The sequence below is a fragment of the Halictus rubicundus genome, chromosome 10 (assembly GCF_050948215.1).
Source record: "Halictus rubicundus isolate RS-2024b chromosome 10, iyHalRubi1_principal, whole genome shotgun sequence".
Classification (NCBI taxonomy): Eukaryota; Metazoa; Arthropoda; class Insecta; order Hymenoptera; family Halictidae; genus Halictus; species Halictus rubicundus.
In genome coordinates this window covers 7,802,994-7,808,993 of record NC_135158.1, presented here as the reverse complement: position 1 = coordinate 7,808,993, position 6,000 = coordinate 7,802,994, and positions in this window count along the sequence as shown.

Sequence of the window (6,000 nt, the reverse complement as noted above, 5' to 3'; positions counted from 1 at the left end):
GGCTGTAACCGGGGGAAGTTCGGAACTCGCTGCGCTCTTGCATGACATCCCCGGTTCAAAGACTTTTGGCGGTGGCTCGCGGATCAAAGTAGCACGATACTTCAAAAGCTTATGAAATTCCGTCAGCCCCATTTCGTTCGCGAGTCGCTCTCCTCGTCGATCGTTAACGGACGAATCCGATGACTTTCGCTTTGTGCTCGCCAATTAAATCTCGGATTCCAGAGATTCAACGCTCGGCCAGCGACGACATCGACGGTGAAAATTCGATGTAGGTACACTATGTAGAGGCTCGCGTATACATATTTTCGTCATAAATGCATCGAATCTGCGGTGCAGCGACCAAGTGTCCAGTGAAAAACATCGTACGACGATTTCGGTGCTATACCATGGTTTCTGCGCTCCTTGAGCACAGTTTGGCCGCAGCTAAGAGGCGAGAGATAGCGTACACGTGCTCTCATTTGGTCCAAGAGCGTAGGAAAAATTTTTTTCCTTCGAGGGAAACTGTGTTCTCCGAGGGAACAGCCGGGTAAACGGATCAGCGGTGCCGGTCGACGAGCGAACGTTTCGCGGATCCACCTTCGAGCTTTAAACCGGCAGCTTAAAATTCTACGAGCTCCGATACCAGTCTCCGGCGGATACGGAATGACAAGCGTGTCTCGTAACAACCAATTCCCTCGGCGGCACCTTGAGAAAGCAGACGGAAACTAACGCGTTCACTGGAAGACGGTTCGCAGTAACTCTCTGGAACTCGTTGGAACTCGTAATATCTTTGCTACTTCTCGAGTGACAACGAAGGGAACAGGTTGGAAATGTATACAGCGAGATAAAGCCATCTTCCTCTGGGTGCTTTCATTCGTATATATCGCGGCCTGTCGTCGTGGTAGTCGTGCGACTCGTGGTGGTTGTTGTCCTCCTCCTTGTCCTCCTCCTCCTCCTCCTCCTTCTCCTCCTCCTCGACGTCGTCGTCGTCGGCGTCGTCGTGGTCTCTAGTCACTGAAAGGCTTTGATCTTTTACCTTCTCTGTCCATATCGACTGCACACCCTAGCCTACCGAACGGTGAATATTCCCGGCGAACTACAGTCGCCATTTTTATCTCGACACCTCTGATTTGATTAGTCGAGAGCCCCACTCGACACGCCAGGCACGGTCTTCCATACAGTTTGCGAATTGGACACAAATCCTAAGCGAATCCTCGGTTTGTTGACCCCAGCTGACAACTCGTTTGACAGCTGCGTCGGCTTAAGGGGTTGTCCGGCGTGGCGGGTTCAAACTATCGATTTTTCTGCCGTGTGTATCGAAGGCGCAGTGTTTTGGAAGGCGCAACATTTCGTAATCGAATTCGAGAAGATAACGAAATTATTGCTCGACTTCTATGACGCTTTGGAGAACGAGGATTTATATTTTTTGAAATCATTACTATGATACATCTAAAAAGAACTACCGAACCACTCAAGCATATCAAAATATATGATTATCTAATTTTTATAACCTCCTTTCGAGGTCTCAAAACAAAGTTAAAGAAAATTGTAAATTTCTATTCGAAGTTTCGCTATTTATTATTATTTTTTAATAGCTCACTTACAAACAGATCTAGATAAGATTCAATTAGAATTTTCTTATTTAGTGTAACCAGAAAGGTTATATTTTTGTATAGACTTTTTAACAATGAACACATTCATTTTAAACGCTAACTGTATTCGTGACATAATATTCGCGATGTAAATTGTTTTCCGATTTATGAACGTACAATGAACATTATAATAACGACGTAATTTGTCGCAAGGATGGCTAGTCAAATATCATGTACATTGTTATCTCGGTTTGCTGTTGTTTTCCTTTGACGTGTTTGATCTGCAATGAAAACCATTATTTTTTAAACATTTCATTTAATGAGAAATACTGTTACACTGTAATCTTGCAAGAAATTCTGTCGAGTTTGGTTGAGAGTTAAAGATGAAGTGAAAAAAAAACAGTTAAAGATTAAAGTGAAAATTTTATTTGAAATAGCAACCACTGAATGTTCATCGAACCACGTAGTCACGAACATTATATCCAAAGAGTAGGGGACGAAGATCATAAAGGTCGCTGAAATCGACGAGGTCTGAAGATCAACTCCGCTTTCAGAACAACGAATACTTCGAGAAATGTCGTTATGAGAAGAGATGAAGTTAATAAACTTCGCTCAAATCGATGGGAATCGAAAATCACCAGCGCAGTCTGAACGACGAATACTTCCATGCAACCGGCAATCGAAATATATATCTTTCAGTCGAAGAGAATACTGTTGTTCAAACTCTACATTTCAGGAGAATATTTATATACTTTTATATTTAAATATTTCTGTGAAACTTTTATGGGAAAAAATGTTACCCTAAGGAACTTCCTCAGAAAGCGTTCCTGCCATTACTAAACTACGGACTTTATGAATTTGTAACAAAGAATTTAAAAATACTGTTGGAGTTTTTCGGCTTACTGACATTATTCCGAAAAGATACAAATGGCTATGCAGCTCCTGTATCTGGCAATTGATACAAAAATTTTTATTTCGCATAAAAATAATCTATTAATTATTTTTTGACCTTGTCATATTTCACAGACGATAAACAAATTTAGGGCAGCCCGTCACTGGCAGTGAACGAGTTAACGTTAAAAACAGAACCTATCAGAAAATTCCATAAATTTTGCAATCGCTGTAGGCGGTACCGTAATGGTAATTTTGAACCGGACACCCCTAATTTGATTAGCAAGGTGGCACTAGCTGCGCCGCGCGCAGATTTTCTATATGCGCGGCTCGCGAGCCGGACGATACACAAATCTTGCACGAATCGTCGAATTTTTGGCGCGAGCAGCCCGCAATAATCCCGGGTAAAGCAGCCGGGGCAGAGCCCGCGGGCGGAGAAGCATGGTTATATAATCGACATTCGGTCGGTTTTAAATTTATCACTTTTGGCTTGAACCCGCGGTCGTAAAATACATCTGCCCTTAACGAGATATCGATGAAAGCGATCGCTGGTTTTCGAGAACGGCGGTTCAACGCCGGGGATATAAACCCTACACCGGTTCTCCCTTTCCCCTACCCCTACACCCCTCGCCCCTGCCGCTCTCCATGGAATGCGTTATGAAGTGGATCAATTAAGGCGCGGAACGATGGAAATTTAGATGTTAATTAACTCACGGCGTGGAATATAGATGATGTTTAAATGCGGCTGCGAATTAATGTGGCGAATCATTGCTTTCCACTTTGCCGCGGCAAAAAGAATTGGTTCTTTGATAATTCGATGTCGCGATAACGCGTCCCATTACGATTACTATAATCTTCTACTCGACACCCGCGTAAATAATGCACAGCGAACGTAATTCCTATTTACACGAGAAACCAACAGGTATAACGTCGTCTAATTCTATTATTAGTTTACAGATGTCTCGCTGAACAGATCTTCCTTTCTTTATAACTTATTCGACAATGCATTAATTTATTCAGCAGATGTTCGATCATGTTCGTCGTTACGCGCAGTACAATTTAAAATTTCGGAAAAGTAAATTCTATTTTCATTATACAGTGATTTCTCTATATATGTCGCCAAGGCCTGGGTGGTAAACGTCGCGGAATTATCCCCGCTGCCGCGGGGTATCCTCTGGAGACCTCGGACGCCGAGGAGAGTGCAAAATGATGAATTTCGAGTTAAGTATAATAATTAACGAATATAGTAAAATCTATCGGTTTGAATTGTATGCAGCCAGATCATGGCACCGTGGGATGATTATCTCGGCTGATGGTGGGATCATGGAACTCGTCGCGGACGTAATGGTATTAAGCAGGGAGGATGCTTGTGTTTGGTATGTGCTTACGGGTGATTACGGAGTTTAAGAGTCGAGTAAGAATATGCGTTTAATAGTTTGTTATTTCCGGAGTTCCAAGCATATTCGCCAGAAGACGCACCTGCTGCAACTACAGCCTTAGCAGAGCTTCCTAATGGTCCACGGTAATCTCACACACAATAGACTTACCATGAGTTTCGGGAACGGCCCACGTCGTGCATTGGGCTGGCTATTATATTGTCGAAGTTTCGCTGATGCGGCAGAAATTGTCAACAAATTCCTGTTGCACGTCTCCGTCTGTTAATGCCAGCCAAACCGCATCGACTGATTGATAACACGCTGCTTAGTGCTCTATGGAATTAACACCAGTCAGATCTCGATTTTTTCTTATTGACACTTGCAATTTTTTTGCAGCAAAAAATTTGACACTAAAATTTTAATGATACGGTGATAAATAAGGAAATTTATTTAACGCTCCTCGCGTGAAGTGCAAGAACGTGTTCTCCGTACATTTGAAATGTAGATAAATGTGATAATTAATACTTTAGTGGAAGAACATTCTAAAAAATTTGCAGGAGCAGCTTCAAATGGAAATGTAAATGTTTCTTTGTTAGAATTCTAATTACAGCGTCCTACGTAGGAAGTAATGGACGTACAAGTAACGGTACGATATTGTCCCCGTTCAGACTGCATTACACCGTCTACAACAATTTTCAGGCAATGTTCTCGCCTCTTTTACTACTGAAAACCATTTTACGGGACAGTAATATTGATGTCACAATACGGTGACGATAATAAAAGCACGAAGTCTCAGACGACTCTTTTTCTCGATTTCGCTCGAAAGACAAAGGGTCTTCTATTATCCCGTTGAAAAGTTCTCCGTGCCGAGCACAGTTCCAATACTTTCCAATATCATTTCAATAACAGCATGTTCAATAAGAATTTAATAAAGTGCACCTTAATTAGCAGCAATATTTGCAGCTTACGAAGCCGTTGAATCAAACTGTCGAGTAATTTCATAATAATCAGCTAATCGCTGAACGTATGAAAAGTTATAATCGTTCAGGATTTATTAAAATTGCGTGGTTTAATACCTTTTTCACTGGAAGAGTATTTATGAAGTAATTTATCAGCAAATATTTCCAGTGTTCATACGAATCCTAAATTTCTTTTTCGTGCATACCAGTGTGCAAAAAGGGTTTAGCCAGTTGAGGGGTTCAAAAATTCCCTTCAACCGATTTTGGCCGGAAATGGCTCGTTCTTTCGCTTACCAAGAAAGAACCTTTCCTGCAAAGTTTCAACCCTCTACCTCCTCCGTGAGAGTAGTAACGGGGAGAAAACTAAAAACCAGTTGTTGCCCCATTTTCCCCATTCAATCGCATCTCAAAATTTCTAAATAAAAGCTGACGCAATTAACGTACTGAATCATATATTCGTGAATTTTTTCCGATTTTTCAGTTGCAATCTCTGGTTGTAAAAAAATGAAGAACACGAAAAATTTCGAAAAAATACAGATTTCATATTGAAGTTTAAGAGCAATCACTGGTCCAAAATAATTCAATAATAAGGTAACGTCATCAACGTCAACTCCAATTTTTTCATACTTTTTGCTCGAGTGCGTTGTAATTTAAAAAAAAATTAAAACCACTTTTCCGACGCTTTTTCGAAGTAATACCTGTATTTTCTTAGTTCTTTAAATATATTATGCTTCAAGATTTTCGCAAAGGGATTACGTTTCTTGGAGACCCTCGGGGCGAGTATTGCGCAGTTGAATAGTTCTCTTATCAAATCGTCCAAGCACAATGGTGCTGGAAGCAGCGCGAAGTCAACAATCGTAATTAAATAATCATAATCCGCCGACGGCTCTGTTTAATCTCAATCAACCATCACCTCGGAACCTGGCGAGAAAGACTCTATCATAAATCCTTCGAGGACGGAACAGCGTCTTACCATCGATCTTCGACTCTGCTTAAAACACGTTGACGCCAACACGGATGACGACTTAAAGGAAGAATTGAGCTGTCAATCATTTAAGTATAAATGATTCCCCCGATATCACGACCCAGATACGAAATCCATATCTGCTTTTTATAGAGACCCTTTAGCGTCCGACAATGAGTGTGAGAGCGTCGAACATTATCACTCGGCTACCTTTGATTAAAATGTTTCGCGTGTTACTT